Source organism: Babylonia areolata, chromosome 23 (genome assembly GCF_041734735.1).
Source record: "Babylonia areolata isolate BAREFJ2019XMU chromosome 23, ASM4173473v1, whole genome shotgun sequence".
Classification (NCBI taxonomy): Eukaryota; Metazoa; Mollusca; class Gastropoda; order Neogastropoda; family Buccinidae; genus Babylonia; species Babylonia areolata.
Window position 1 is genome coordinate 51,355,522 of NC_134898.1, and position 16,553 is coordinate 51,372,074.

Consider the following 16,553-nt stretch of genomic DNA (forward strand, 5'->3'; position numbering starts at 1 on the left):
ATTTGTTTAGTGTTCATGCATTTGTCTGTCTCTGTGGTTATCAGCTTCCCTCTCCTTCTCAGTCTGCCTAGTAATGACAGTACTGGAACTGCCTTTCTCTCTTGCACTGGACTCTGGTTACATTTCTGTTTTAACCCCTCTGGATCTTTCACATCCCTTTCACGCCACAGGTCATAACATTCCATCAACAGACTGCAGTCTGCATATGATATATCTGGCATATCACTCTCTTGGTTTGATTCCAGTATGTCATATTCTGAATACATTCAGTCAAAATCAGTGATCATTGTTCAAACAAAGTTGATCTCATCTGTGGTGCCCCACAGGGTTCTACACTTGGTCCAGTCCTCTATCCTGGATATAAAACTGCTTTCTAATTTGGTTTACTCTCACTCTATTGATTCATAGTCATTTGTGGATGAAGCTCAACTGCATATTTCTGCCCCTCCAAGGACTATCTATGCACCAACATCTTCTTTAGAAAAATGTTTCTGATATAAACAAAAACATATTCAAATGGTTCTCAAGCAAAAAAACAAAAAAAACAAAAACAAAAAAACAAACAAAGTACAACAACAAAAACCACACACATACAAAAAACCCTGTTCACATGCAACCTCTGACTGAAGCCCTTCACTGGCTTCCAGTACAGGCAAACATGAAATTAACAGTCAGTATTCTTTCATTTTTTTTACTGTGGCACAGTTCCTGTGTTCTTATCTTTTTTTAAATTTTTTTTGGTCTACACTCTCATTTGTCCCAGTCCCAGCTCCACCCTTCCTGCCCGGTCAACCAAGCACTGACCTGAGCTGTTGGCAGAACTGCTGTTCTGTGTCAAAGGCCTGCAGTGACAGCAAGGTCACAGTGCACATCGACAGAGTCTTCTGCAGAGTTGCCCTCTCTTGTTCCGTCAGCAGCTTGGAGTGAGTTGTCACCTGGAAGAAACAGTCACCTTGGTCTGAATGCTCCGACACAGTCAGCTTGCTTCTATCCTTCTTTCCTGTGACTTATTCCTTTCATTAAGCAAACAGAAACAGCAGCAGCAACAGTTTCACCAAAGGCAAGCACCACCACTACCAACAGCAACACTGCATGCCTGAACACACACACACACACACCCACACAGATACCAACACAAAAGGACTCAAAGGCAGGAGACAACAGTCAAGATTTTATGGCCATGGGGGCAATGAAGTCACATGTACTGTGTCTTGGTCTTAGCACAGGAAGGCAGGGGCCACATCCTCTCTTTCCTCCATTTGAACCTTCTCCAGCTGAAGTCAGGTACCCATACACACCTGTGCAGAGTGAGGAAAATTGAAGTGTACACAATAGCCGAGTGGTTAAAGCATTAGACTTTCAATCTGAGGGTCCCGGGTTTGAATCTCGGTGACGGCGCCTGGTGGGTAAAGGGTGGAAATTTTTCTGATCTCCCAGGTCAACATATGTGCAGATATGCTTGTGCCTGAACCCCCTTCATGTGTATATGCAAGCAGAACATCAAATACGCACATTAAAGATCCTGTCATCCATGTCAGCATTCAGTGGGCTATGGAAACAAGAACGTACCCAGCATGCACATCCCCAAAAACGGAGTACGGCTGCCTACATGGCGGGGGTAAAAACGGTCATACACGTAAAAGCCCACTAATGTGCATACGAGTGAACTTGGGAGTTGCGGCCCATGAGCGAAGAAGAAGAAGTGTAGTGCCTTTCCCAAGGATGCAACACAATGCCGAATCCAGGACTCAAGTCCTGATCACTGGTGAACACGGGTTCAGAGGTCCACATGAAGATCAAGACCAACATACCACCACCACCACCAGCCAATCCACAGTAACCAGTCAAAACAATACCACCTACCTTATAGTTGACTTCATCAAGTTTTTGCGCCTTATACATATTATTATTATTAGCAGTAGTAGTTCTTTTTTTTATGTATTTATCTATTATTTATTCACCCTTTTTTCTTTTCTTTTTTTTCCTCAAGGCCTGACTAAGCGCGTTGGGTTACGCTGCCGGTCAGGCATCTGCTTGGCAGATGTGGTGTAGTGTATATGGATTTGTCCGAACGCAGTGACGCCTCCTTGAGCTACTGAAACTGAAACTACCACCTCAAGATCACAAAGACAGACCAGAATGCATCATGCCTTGCTGAGACAATATCTGTGACAGATGTATCAGGTGAGTGGTTAAAGCAACTGACTTTCAGAGGGTTCTGGCTTTGAAACTTGGCCGCAGCACTCAATGGATTAAGGGCAGTGATTTTTTTTAAATTTCCCTTATTGTTGAGACCAGCTGGTGCTTCGACCCCCTTCATGTGTGTATGTACAAATGCAGAAGATAAAATGCACATGTTTGAGATCCCATAATCCATGTCAGCATTCAGTGGGTTATGGAAACAAGAACATACCCAGCATGCACACCACCAAAAAAAGGAGTATGGCTGTCTACATAGTGGGGTAAAAACAGTAATCCACATAAGTTCCTGCTCATACATATCCAAGTGAACTTGGGAGCTGCAGCCCTCGAATGCTCAAGAAGACGACGACTTCACCTTATTGTAATATCTGTTGTTGCTGTTTGTTGTTTTTTTTCTCTTATTTGTTGTTCTTATCTTTCTTCAAATCTTACACAGTTTCCATTCTGATGTGGGTTTTTCTTTCTTCTTGCTGTCACATTTTTTTTCTACTATTATTAATGTATGTATTTATGTCTGTTATAATGTAAAATTTGAGTAAAAATGTAAAAAAAAAAAAAAAGACAAAAAAAAAAAAAAAAGACATCACCTGTGCCATGAGCATTGTGCCGTCATCCAGGTGTTGCTGAAGACGTTGTTCCAGGTACTGCAGCAGGTGTTCATGCTGCTGCTGGTCATGGTACACCTGGCTCCAGTGCGTGTGGGGCGACCTCACCACCGCGTCAGGGGTGGCACACCACAGCAGCATCTGTTGGCTCTCCTCCAACACCTGTTGAAAAAAACAACAACCCACGTCCATTCTATTTCCCCTCTTTTTTCATACAACAATGGTCTCAGTGGCAGAACTTTTTAAAGTGCCAAGCACGCATCATGAAAAACATGTCCCTGCGCTAAGAGACATCCTGGGTTTTCATTGCTAAGCAGGATGGGTGCTGAAGTATCTGTTCAGGTCTTCACCTTCATTTTCACCTATCCCATAACCCAGTGGAAGGTTGTTGAGGCACCGCAGATGTTTTTCCAGACCAGCTCTCTCCATTGGTTCCTGTCTCTTGCAGCTCTCTGGGAACCTCATCTTCAGGTCAACAGTCAAAAATCCAGAAAATATCCCATTCTAAGTGTGACTCTGAAACTAGTGAGAGTTGATGGGTAGAAATGTTAATCTCCAATGTCACCATTTTGTTATCAAACCCGGTGGGAAGTTCCATCAGAGTGTGGCTCCATCATAAGCTTTGTCATCTCTTCTGGCCTCCAAAGGTTCTTCTGTTACTTTGAAAAAAACAAACAAAGGTCCTAGACTCTTTGTGTAGGTGTGTGGGTGGGGTGGGGGGAGTTGTTGGTGTGTGGTTTGTGTGCTTTGTGACTTACACAGTCCATTTGTCTTGCTTGAAAGTCTTGATCACAATAATATGTTATTTTGTTGTTGTTTTTTTTCTTCCCGTATTGATATGAACTGTAAGCACTTTGGGCTACAGTGCTGAGGAAGTAGAGCACATTATAAACATTATGATTGATTATCATACAGAATGTACTGTACGGCACCGTAAAGTGTTCTGTCATATCACTTTGCTGTTTACTGTACATTCTCAAAGACACTGAACCAGGGTGACCGTAAGAGTAAAGCTGGACCATCACTGGGACAAAGAAATGGGAATAACGCAGAGCACTGCCGACACAGCAAACACTACCTTTTGTTTTGCAGAGGGGTTGGCAGCCACACCAAGAGTTTCCCACACTTTCAGGACAATGGCAGGTGCTGTGTCAGGGTGGTACCCCATGAAAACGTCCCCCACCTCTACTTTTTTCCTCTCTCTGTTCAAAACACACAAACAAGCATGCACACATGTGCACAGTGCCACCGCAAACAAACACATGCACACATGTGTGCTTGCAAGCACCCACACATGTGCTTGTACACACTCAATCATGTGCACAACATACACTTTTTTTAAATCAAGTTTCCTTTCATTCTGTCAACATAGATTTCAAGCAACAAACAACATACTCTTTATCCCTGCTTACTTTCCTTTCCCGAGAGCTGCCTGTAGGCACTCATCATTCGCTTCTGGTGTCATTAAGTAAGGCTTCAGTCAAGTGCAGACCACACACACACACACACACACACACATTAAAGTCGATTTTACTAATAAATTTTGCTAGGGACAACTCTCTTGTTGTAGTGGGTTCTTTTGCATGCTCTAAATGCATGCTACACACTGGACCTCGATTTATCATCTCATCCGAATGACAAGCATTCAGACTATCACTCAAGGTCTAGTGGCAGGGGAGAAAATTCTGGCGAGTGAAGAATCTGATCCCATACGCTCAGATTCTCCAGATTCTCTGGCTTCTTAGGCAGACACATTACCACTCAGTCACCGCTCCACGTATCAAGAACCATTCAGAAGGTCGTTTATTTATCTATAGTCTGTTCATCTAAGATGATAATATTAGACTGAAAATAAATGATATTATTATTATCATTTGGATTATTATCATTTCTATCATAATGATGATTGTTATTAATTAGAAATCAACATTTCTGTATATTTGAATGAAAAGGGGGGCGGTTGAGGTGGAGGGGAGGGGGGCTGGGGCTGGGGGCAAGAGGGAGGAGACTAAGAAAGGAAGGGAGAGAGAGACAGACAGACAAACAGACAGAGAGAGCGAGCAGAAAGGGACCATCCCCAAGTCATCCTGAATCCAGTGATCCAGAGTAATAACTGACCTTCTCATGGGGAGGGACATGGTGTGTCCCTGCAGCCTGGCGCTGACAAACTCCCGTGCCCAGGCCTCCAGTCTGCTGGCCAGGTCCAGCTGGTCAGGGGTCATGATGTTGTTGAGGGTCAGGAAGTGTTTCTCCAGCCGGTTGATGAGGGGGATGGGGAACTTGTCGTACACCGCCTGCTTCTCCGCCACCACGATCAGTCTGTGACCACAGGCAACGGGAACACATGAGGACGGGGTGGGGGAGGGGGCAAATGAGGGAGTTTGTGGAGGGGAGGAGGAGTGTGGGGGGACGGGAGGGGGGGGGGAGAGCATGTCATTTTCTCTGTGTGTGGAGGGAGAGAAACTTGAGGGATGTGTTATGCTCTGAGTGTATGTGTGGGTAGGGGGCCAGGGGTGTCTCTGTGCCTACACAAGCATGCGTTCTTGCAAATTTGGAGACAGAGAGAGAGAGAGAGAGAGAGAGAGAGAGATTCAGGTTGTATGCATTTACTGTCTTCCTACAAGTAAAGGATACAAAAAATGCAATAGCCATAGACTAAACAATGGTGAAATAAACACACTCACTAACCTGAACTGGCGATGGACTTTGCATTTGACACGGTGAGTTCCCAGTCCCAAGTCCACAAACCGATCCGGTCCCAGCGTGGCATAGTACTGCATAAACATGGCATTGTATTGTACTGCATTGTATTGTATTGTATTGTATTGCATTGCATTGCATTGCATTGTATTGTTGTATTGTATTGTATTTTATTGTACTGTGTTGTGTTGTGTTGTGTTGTGTTGTGCTGAGATGTGTTACATTGTGTTATAATGTGTTGAGTTAGGCTGGGCTGTGTTGTGCTGTGTTGCCCTGTGCTATGCTGTGCTGCTGAGTATTGTGTTGAACTGTCTTGTACTGCATTGTATTGATTTTTTTTTTAAAAGTTCTTAAAAAATATATATAATAAAATGTAAGTATCAAACAAAGTTCATTTTATTTCATAACACACACACACATATATATTGTTCAAATGACAAAAGAAATATGAGAGTATTCAATTATCTCACACAGTTTATCATTTTTTATCTAATGTTATATGTTAACTGCATATACATTGTATTACAATGTTCCATATGTGAAATTTTTTATTGACAATTTTATCCAGTGTTAGGTCTCTAAAGGACATCTGAAACGCTGCCATTCCACCAGAAATGTGTTGAATGACATATCTGTTGAGGAAATGTATTTCTTAATTCAATACTTTGACTTCAAATATGATTAAAAAGTTGCCAAACATTGCCAGTATTTGGTTGATCTTACATTAAAAGGCAACAACAATAAAGTTTCAAAGCAGTACAATAAAAATCACATATATCATTCAATTGAAAAATACTTGTTGTATCCAAACAATATGAAAGCTTTGCTCGTGGAACAGACTGAATTGTTACCACAGCAGTCATTTATGGCTTCACAAAAGAGTTCCAAGAAGTGCTGAATGTGACAGCAATCCCAAAAATATGTGTTGCATGCTATCTTGCATTTGTTTGCAAAATGTACACTGAGAATCATTTGTAACACCCACATTTACAAGAAACACATCAGTAGCAAAGACTGTCGGCATTAACCTTATCTGTATTCACCTTAGTTTGATTTCCTCTATCTTTTTAACTTCTGATAATTAAATATTACACTAGCTATTTGCCAGAGTGTGGTAAAAGAAAGAAAAGAATGTCAAAGCTTGCTGGAAAAAAAAGAAGGGGATGGGCTGGGAAAAGAGAAAAAGCAGACCAGGAATAAATCACGAGGCAGGGAGGCAGGCAGACAGACAGCCACATAGAAAGATAAGCATGCAGACAGACAGACAGGTAAGCAGGGAGGCAGGCAGACAGACAGCCACATAGAAAGATAAGCATGCAGACAGACAGACAGGTAAACAGGAAGGCAGACAAACATGCAGCCACATAGAAAGATAAGCATGCAGACAGACAGACAGGTAAGCAGGGAGGCAGGTAAGCAGTAAAACAGACTGACAGACAGGTATGCGAGAAGAGGGAAAGCAGTCACCTGGTTGAGGGCGTCGTACAGGCTCTCATACAGGTTCTCCAGGTTCAGAAGGATGACGGTCTGTCCCGTCTCCATGCACACCTTGATGCGGTTGATGTTCCGACAAATCTGCACAGTTAACAGACTTGTTGGACTGGCTGTTAGACCAAACACACAAAAAAACAGTTCGTCTTTACAGTTTTGGTTGAACCATGGCAGAGAAATGATTGCACTTCATTTTTTTTCACCTGGGTGTATTCCTGGTCCTTGGGGAAGCTGCTGCCAAAGATCGGAACCACACGCCGGTCTGCCAGCAGGTTCTCTGACAGGATGCTCAGGCCTCCGTAGTTCTCCGTCAGCAGCAGCAAGTATCGGGTCTCCCTGGAACAAGTTTGCACTGTATTACTTTTTGTTGTTGTTGATCACAACAGCTTTCTCTGTGTAAAGTTTGGGATGCTCTCCCTAGTGAGAGCATGTCACTGCAGTGCAGTACCACCCTTTTCTTTCTTTATTTTCTGTCTGCAAGTTGTTTGTTTTCCTATCAAAGCGGTTTTCTCTGCAGAATTTTTGTTGCCATGGGTTCTTTTTATGTGTGCTAAGTGCATGCTACACACGAGACCTCAACTGAATGACTGGTGTCAAAACCACCATCCCAAGGTCTGGTGGAGGGTGAGAAAATACTGGTGACTGTGGGATTTGTTCCCATGAGCTCAGATTTTGTTGCTACCGCTAGGCCACCACTTCACAATAACTGCAATGACAGTAGCAATAGTCATACTACTACTACTACAACTACTACTCCTACTACCACCACTACTACTCTTTCAGCTTCTAAGTTAAATGATATACAGTGCCTGATCAAATGAATTTAGTTCTAAGCACTTTACAAAACAACAGTTCCAATAAGTTTTAATTTCAGTTTCTCAAGGAGGCATCACAAAATTCCAACAAATCCATACACACTACACCACATCTGCTAGGCAGATGCCTGACCAGCAGCATAACCAAACGTGCTAGTCAGGCCTAGAGTGCATGCATATATATTTGTGTACCTATCAGAGTGGATTTCGTCTGCAGAATTTTGCCAGAGAACAACACTTTTGTTGCCATGGGTTCTTTTCCAGTGTGCCAAGTGCATGCTGCACATGGGACCATGGTTTATTGTCTCATCTGAATGACTAGACGCTCAGTTTAATTTTCCAGTCAAATCTGGGAGGAAAGGCAAGAGCTGGATTGGAACCCAGACCTTCCTGGACATTGTGTTGGCAGATAAGCATATCAACCATTCTGCCACCTTGCTCTGCCTTAATTCAACAAGAATACATTGCAATACATTATGTCATCCACCAAAACATGCACATCCAACTAAGTTAGAAACATTACAAACTATGACAAGAAAATGCACCAAAAGTATATAAGTAGTACGATGCACATTTGTTTTGTTGTTGTCGTTGTTTGATGCATTATTTTTTGCATTATTGTTGTTCAGTGTAGTTTAGAGTAAACACAAATAAATAGTTCTCTCCTAAGCAGCAACTTATTCTCTGAATCATATCAAAGAAACCCTGAATTCAAAGTCATACACAAATGAGCTTGGATGGAAAAAGTGCAATCATAAACCACAATATTGATGGGGAAAATATGCATTCCTTGGATCATAGTAACTTATACAATTTAGATCAGTCGTTTCGGAGAAAGTGACTCCATGGATCAAACTGAACAATAAAATCTAGATCAGTCTTTTCTGGCAAGGTGAGAGGTACTGACCCTCCCATGTCATCTCCACTGACAGCAGCTTTGATGAGGCCCGAGGGAGAGCAGTCTGGGTCATCTTGTCGAGGCTGAAACAAAACGATACGCATTTCAGTCAGTCGTGGAGCATGCTGAGATCCCAGGCACGGCTACAGCAAGCACTTACATAGTACTGAGACAAAATGTCATAACTGACAAGATATAAAACCAAATTAAATCAAATTGTATGCTGCTTTTTGCCCAGCTGGTCACAGAGGGACCACTTGAGGGCTGAGTACTTGTCAGTTCTTAACATCAGCCAAAGAGAAATAAAATAATGTCAATGCCAGGTCAACTGAAATGATGCCAAAAAATCTGCTGAGAAGAAAGCCTGACATACATATGGTTCATAAAGAAACAGATCTACTATGAGCCAGTTGTGATCAGTTCCATATATATATATATATATATATATATATATATAGATAGATAGATAGATAGATAGATAGATAGATTAGATAGATAGATAGATAGGTAGATATAAATATATATATATATATATATATATGTGTGTGTGTGTGTGTGTGTGTGTGTGTGCACTGAAATTACTCTGTTCTTGTATAGCTAGTTTATGTTTTTTTCCTTTCCTTATTCCAAGTACCAGTATCTTATCAGTGATGAAGAATACTTATGATGAAGTTTTAATTATAACATATATTTTTAGAAAATAAATAATTGTTTTCCTTGGCAAAATGAAATCATGTATGACAAACAAAGGCTCTAAAACAATTATAAGCCAATTGTGATTAATCTATGGCATCAGATTATCATATCTGGTTGGTTTTCTTTTTGTGTGTGACCCTTCTTAAAGTTACTATATGTGTGCAAGAGTGTGAAATGCTGATGTGGGTACTTTTACAGGGGATCCACCGCCCAAACTGAGAGCTTTAGGTTTGTTTCTTTTCTGTATTATTTCCTCTACTTTTTTCTGGCCTTTCCCCTGCCATCCCTGCACTGTCTAATTAAAAAAAAAAAAAAAAATGGAATGAAACATATAGAAAATATCATGATCAAAAAGCAAATTATCATCATTATCATTTTAATCTTGTCAATCATTTTATTTTGTTTTTTGGGGGGGTGATGGGGGTAGAGGGAGGATTTTCAGGTGGTGGAGAGAGGGGGGAGGCTGGAGTATGCAAGTGCATTAACAAAGCATTTTCAAGAAAAAACTTCTCAACAAAAACTATTTTTAAAAAGTCCAAGCAGATCAAGAGATAAACTGTTTCTTCTCCAGCAGGAAGTCTGATCAGAATCTGGTGACCTGTAAGGTCTGCATGGGTGGGAGCAAATTATTTTTGTCATCCTGAAACGTTTATGGCCAGGATCCAGGGGCTGCTCAATACAGAAACAAAGTAAAACAGAAGAGAAAAAGCCATTAAAATAAAACACTCAAAATGTCAATGAAGAAATCTGCACGATATGGAAATACGCATACTCCCATTCATCTGACCTGCTGTCACATACACTGATGCACAGCCTGATCACTGATACACACATTACGGGCCACAGACAGTTTCTGTCAATCACAGATACACACATTACGGGCCACAGACACAGTTTCTGTCAATCACAGATACACACATTACGGGCCACATACAGTTTCTGTCATCACAGATACACACATTACAGGCCACAGTTTCTGTCAATCACAGATACACACATTACGGGCCACATACAGTTTCTGTCATCACAGATACACACATTACAGGCCACAGTTTCTGTCAATCACAGATACACACATTACGGGCCACAGACAGTTTCTGTCAATCACAGATACACACATTACGGGCCACAGACAGTTTCTGTCAATCACAGATACACACATTACGGGCCACAGTTTCTGTCAATCACGGATACACACATTACGGGCCACAGACAGTTTCTGTCATCACAGATACACACATTACGGGCCACAGTTTCTGTCAATCACGGATACACACATTACGGGCCACAGACAGTTTCTGTCAATCACAGATACACATATTACGGGCCACAGACAGTTTCTGTCAATCACAGATACACACATTACGGGCTACAGACAGTTTCTGTCAATCACGGATACACACATTACGGGCCACAGACACAGTTTCTGTCAATCACAGATACACACATTACGGGCCACAGACACAGTTTCTGTCAATCACGGATACACACATTACGGGCCACAGAGACAGTTTCTGTCAATCACAGATACACACATTACGGGCCACAGACAGTTTTCGTCAATCACGGATACACACATTACGGGCCACAGACACAGTTTCTGTCAATCACGGATACACACATGTACAGGCCACCGACACAGTTTCTGTCAATCACAGATACATACATTACGGGCCACAGACACAGTTTCCATCACTCACCATTTCCTCACACAGACTGTAGGGCAGCAGCTTTCTGAACGACTCCACAGGGTCAATGGTGTCCAGGCCGCCAAAGTTTCGCCGGATCGCAGCGATCAGCTGTCGCTGGGAGGGGCGCTGCTTGGAGTTGGCGGCAAACATGTACACCATCTTCACCAAGCTGCAAACAAAACAAGATCCGGTTTCTTGAAAGAAAGGCAATGAATACAACTGACATGAGACCTAACTGTTCCGCAAAATATTCACGAATACTATCATTCTCAGTTCTTCCTTTGATTATCTACCCTTCTACATCCCCCTTTTAATTTTTATTTTTTATTTTTTTTAATTTACAGTCTAGTATCGAAACTGGGCAGGAAAACCATCTGCAGAGACCCAGGCTTTGGTGCACAACAAACAGACCTGGAGGAATCTGGTGAACGGTTCTTATGCGCGGCACCAAATCATTCTTCAAAATTTGAAGGGAGAGGAAGAAGGAAAAGAAGAATATCACTGAGGGTAAACACATTTAGAAACAAATCAATCCAAATCAGTCAGTTCTCTGTCAGCGTAGAAGAACCATTTTATCAGTATTTCTGACCATGTACATCATCAGTTTTGTTGTTGTTTTTTTTATGGTTTTTTTGTTTGTTTGTTTGTTTTCTTTTTTCTTTTTCAATACCACATTTTTTAAAAGAAGTGCACCTTTTATCAGCTGGTACAGTTTATCAGTTTTCCAACTTCACATTGACAGCATCCAAGTTTGTATCTCTATCAGTAAAGTATACTGGGTATTACAGTAATAATTGACTTGCTCATTAAAGCAAATTAAGTTGCTGCATTTACAATGTTTAACACAACTGAATGGAATAATTAAAAAGAAAATCTGGCAAAACCATTTAATGCTCCATGATGGATTTTTATCACAGAGTGAAATTACACATCATACATAGTACACCTGTCATACATGATGAACACTTTTTGATGTGGTAATATAAAAATATACTTTCGTGCATGAACAGAAGAAGACTTAATGCCAAACTTTGTACAGCTTTTTATTTCAAAACTGATCCAACCCCACTGAAAAAGCAGAAATCCTAGTCTGTACATGGAACTTGGACCCATGAACACTCATTTCCTTGTCAAGCGCATTACCGCTAGTCATTTGGATGAAACGATAAACCCAGGTCCCGTGAACAGCATGCACGAAAAAGAACCCACGGCAACAAAAGGGTTGACCCTGGCAAAACTGAACAGAAAAATCCACTTCGATAGGAAAAACAAATAAAACTGCAAGCAGGAGAAAAAATAAATAAAAAGGGTGGAGCTCTCAGTGTAGCGACGTGCTCTCCCTGGGGAGAGTAGCCCATATTTCACACAGAGAAATCTGTTGTGACAAAAAGGAGAAATACAAATACAATACAAGTATGAAACTGCTTTTTTCAGCAAAACATACACAATGACACAATTTTGCCATGGATGGCCCTTTGTTGCTGTTGGTTCTTTTACATACACCAAGCATGTGCTGCACATGGGACCTTGGTTTACAATCTCACCCAGACCACCACGCTTAAGACCTAGTGGAAGGGCGTGGTAAGCAGAAATCCTGGTCTTTATATGGAACTTGGACCTATGGACACTCACTTCCTTGAAAAGTGCATTACCGCTAGGCCTCTGGTCCACACTCTCTGATTCAGCTCACCCGTAGAAGTCTCGGAGTCCAAAAAACTCTCGTTTCTCTTTGGCCTCCATGAAGATTTTGAGGTAAGCTTTGGCCAGGTCTGGAATCAGTGCGTTCATGTTCTGCAGTGCCAGCTGATCACAAGTTGTACAAATGCCCCTGGAACACCAAAATATTGATGATGATGATGGAAATTATTCATACAGCCCTGAATCTTGTGCAGAGACAAAATAATAATAATAATAACAATAATAGTATTTATATAGCAATGAATCTTGTGCAGAGACAAATCAAAGTGCTTTCACACCAGTCAATCACACGTATGCATAACTCTAAAACTGGAGAAACTGAAGACAAGGAAGAGGCAAGGGAGGGAGGCTATCTTGGGAAGAGGTTGGTTTTAAGGCCAGACTTGAAAGAGCTGAGTGCAGAGACCTGTTGGAGTGAAAGAGGAAGTTAATTCCAAATGCCAGGTCCCAAGACAGAAAAAGAAAAGAGAAAAATAAGTGCTTTCATACCAATTGTTCACATGCTCACACAACTCTGAGGTAAGAAAGACAACACCATAAAAATGGAATGGAGGGAGGACAGGTTTTGAAAGAAATAGGATTTAAGGCCAGACTTGAAAGAGCTGAGTGCACCAACATACACAAAACACAACATTTATGAAGAACTGTACATTGAACGAAAAAGTATATATACACATCTGATTCATCTTGTTTTAGTCCTAATACCATCAATAAAAGTGGCAGCTATGAATATCTTAGAAGTGTTAATTTTGCTTAGCATTATGGATATCCCTAACTTCACTAATTCCTTGGTCTTAAGAAAATTTAACGCTAAGCAAACTTAAAGCCACTAAGACCCCTCATGCAATCCTGTCCTGTTTCTTATCATCATCAGGTCGATATCTACACACTACCAACATGGCTGTCTCAATGAGTTCTTCTTCATCCAGGACATCTATCATCATCAGGTCGATATCTACACACTACCAACATGGCTGTCTCAATGAGTTCTTCTTCATCCAGGACATCTATCATCATCAGGTCGATATCTACACACTACCAACATGGCTGTCTCAATGAGTTCTTCATCCGGGACATCTATCATCATCAGGTCGATATCTACACACTACCAACCTGGCTGTCTCAATGAGTTCTTCATCCAGGACATCTATCATCATCAGGTCGATATCTACACACTACCAACATGGCTGTCTCAATGAGTTCTTCTTCATCCAGGACATCTATCATCATCAGGTCGATACCTACACACTACCAATCTGGCTGTCTCAATGAGTTCTTCATCCGGGACATCTATCATCATCAGGTCGATAGCTACACACTACCAACCTGGCTGTCTCAATGAGTTCTTCTTCATCCAGGACATCTATCATCATCAGGTCGATATCTATACACTACCAACATGGCTGTCTCAATGAGTTCTTCTTCATCCAGGACATCTATCATCATCAGGTCGATATCTATACACTACCAACATGGCTGTCTCAATGAGTTCTTCTTCATCCAGGACATCTATCATCATCAGGTCGATATCTACACACTACCAACATGGCTGTCTCAATGAGTTCTTCTTCATCCAGGACATCTATCATCATCAGGTCGATACCTACACACTACCAACCTGGCTGTCTCAATGAGTTCTTCATCCGGGACATCTATCATCATCAGGTCGATACCTACACACTACCAACATGGCTGTCTCAATGAGTTCTTCTTCATCCAGGACATGTATCATCATCAGGTCGATATCTACACACTACCAACATGGCTGTCTCAATGAGTTCTTCTTCATCCAGGACATCTATCATCATCAGGTCGATACCTACACACTACCAACATGGCTGTCTCAATGAGTTCTTCATCCGGGGCATCTATCATCATCAGGTCGATACCTACACACTACCAACATGGCTGTCTCAATGAGTTCTTCTTCATCCGGGACATGTATCATCATCAGGTCGATATCTACACACTACCAACCTGGCTGTCTCAATGAGTTCTTCTTCATCCAGGACATCTATCATCATCAGGTCGATATCTACACACTACCAACATGGCTGTCTCAATGAGTTCTTCTTCATCCAGGACATGTATCATCATCAGGTCGATACCTACACACTACCAACCTGGCTGTCTCAATGAGTTCTTCTTCATCCAGGACATCTATCATCATCAGGTCGATATCTACACACTACCAACATGGCTGTCTCAATGAGTTCTTCATCCAGGACATCTATCATCATCAGGTCGATACCTACACACTACCAACCTGGCTGTCTCAATGAGTTCTTCTTCATCCAGGACATCTATCATCATCAGGTCGATATCTACACACTACCAACATGGCTGTCTCAATGAGTTCTTCTTCATCCAGGACATGTATCATCATCAGGTCGATATCTACACACTACCAACCTGGCTGTCTCAATGAGTTCTTCTTCATCCAGGACATCTGTCATCATCAGGTCGATATCTACACACTACCAACATGGCTGTCTCAAGGAGTTCTTCTTCATCCAGGACATCTATCATCATCAGGTTGATATCTACACACTACCAACATGGCTGTCTCAATGAGTTCTTCTTCATCCAGGACATCTATCATCATCAGGTCGATGTCTACACACTACCAACATGGCTGTCTCAATTAGTTCTTCTTCATCCGGGACATCTGTCATCATCAGGTCGATGTCTACACACTACCAACCTGGCTGTCTCAATTAGTTCTTCTTCATCTGGGACATCACGCTGCACCAGAATGCCTCGGTTCATCTTGGCAGGGTCCAGGGCCCAGTTAGAAATGCCAATGAATGCCACCTGCACAACAGATCCGTCTTACTCAGTGGGCACCATTCTGAGTGAGTGTGCTTTTTTTTTTTTAACACTGATAAACAAAACACGAAGTGGACTTTTCATTATTCTGATATGGAACAAGTCACACAAAACTGAAGCATGGGATTTGTTTGAGTTACACTGCACAGCACTTTTCTAACAGCTCTGGCACATGGCAAACGGTATATCAGTAATGAATGGCAATAACATTAAGAAGAAGAAGAAGAAAATCTTAATAATAAAAATAATGATGAAGGTGATGATGATGATGATAATAACAACAATAATAAAAACAATAATAATGATAATAATAATAATAATAAGTCAATTTACAAATCCATTGACACCTCCTTGACTAACTGTATAGCCATCATACCACATGTCAGGTACAGTGACCACAGGATGTCAAATACTGCATCATCTTCACTGTCATCATTACCATCATCACCATTATTACAATCACTTGTATAATCATCACCATTATGTCATCACTGTCATCATCATGACCATCAAAATTAACACTCATCATCATCAACATCACCATCATCATTATCACTAACATCATCACTGTCAAAATCCTTGCCATTAGCATCACCATCATTATCACCACTATATCATTATCACTGTTATCATAATCACTGACACAAACATTTCCTTTCACCAGATAAACAAGCTATCCACTGACAAACAATGTTTTCTTTTTTTAATCCAAACTTGAACACACAAATGCGAAATGTAACTGAAGCTTTCAGGACCTTCCTGTTGGCAGGATAGGATTTCTCAACCACAGAGAATGAAGAAGTGAAAACAAGTCACCTTTTTGCTGTCATCAGGCACTTCATCACCCGGGCAACCGTCTTCCAACAGAGGATGCAGTGTCTGAAGAAAAAGAGATCACCATGATTGTGATGTGTCTGTGTTGATGAAA

The 16,553-nt window shown here is 41.4% G+C and overlaps 1 pseudogene across 1 annotated transcript in view; it reads right to left on the minus strand.

Annotated features, from left to right (window-relative positions):
• The window catches only part of LOC143297712 (E3 ubiquitin-protein ligase rnf213-alpha-like), a 222,519-nt pseudogene that overhangs the window by 77,218 nt on the left and 128,748 nt on the right, over positions 1–16,553 (minus strand). The window contains exons 49-60 of the transcript XR_013057300.1: positions 16,442–16,504; positions 15,501–15,610; positions 12,789–12,926; positions 11,108–11,267; positions 8,721–8,794; positions 7,202–7,334; positions 6,975–7,082; positions 5,496–5,581; positions 4,926–5,126; positions 3,886–4,009; positions 2,790–2,969; positions 805–935 (exon numbers count right to left, since the gene is read on the minus strand). The product of XR_013057300.1 is annotated as an E3 ubiquitin-protein ligase rnf213-alpha-like (transcript). The remainder of the gene's footprint in view (positions 1–804; positions 936–2,789; positions 2,970–3,885; positions 4,010–4,925; positions 5,127–5,495; positions 5,582–6,974; positions 7,083–7,201; positions 7,335–8,720; positions 8,795–11,107; positions 11,268–12,788; positions 12,927–15,500; positions 15,611–16,441; positions 16,505–16,553) is intronic.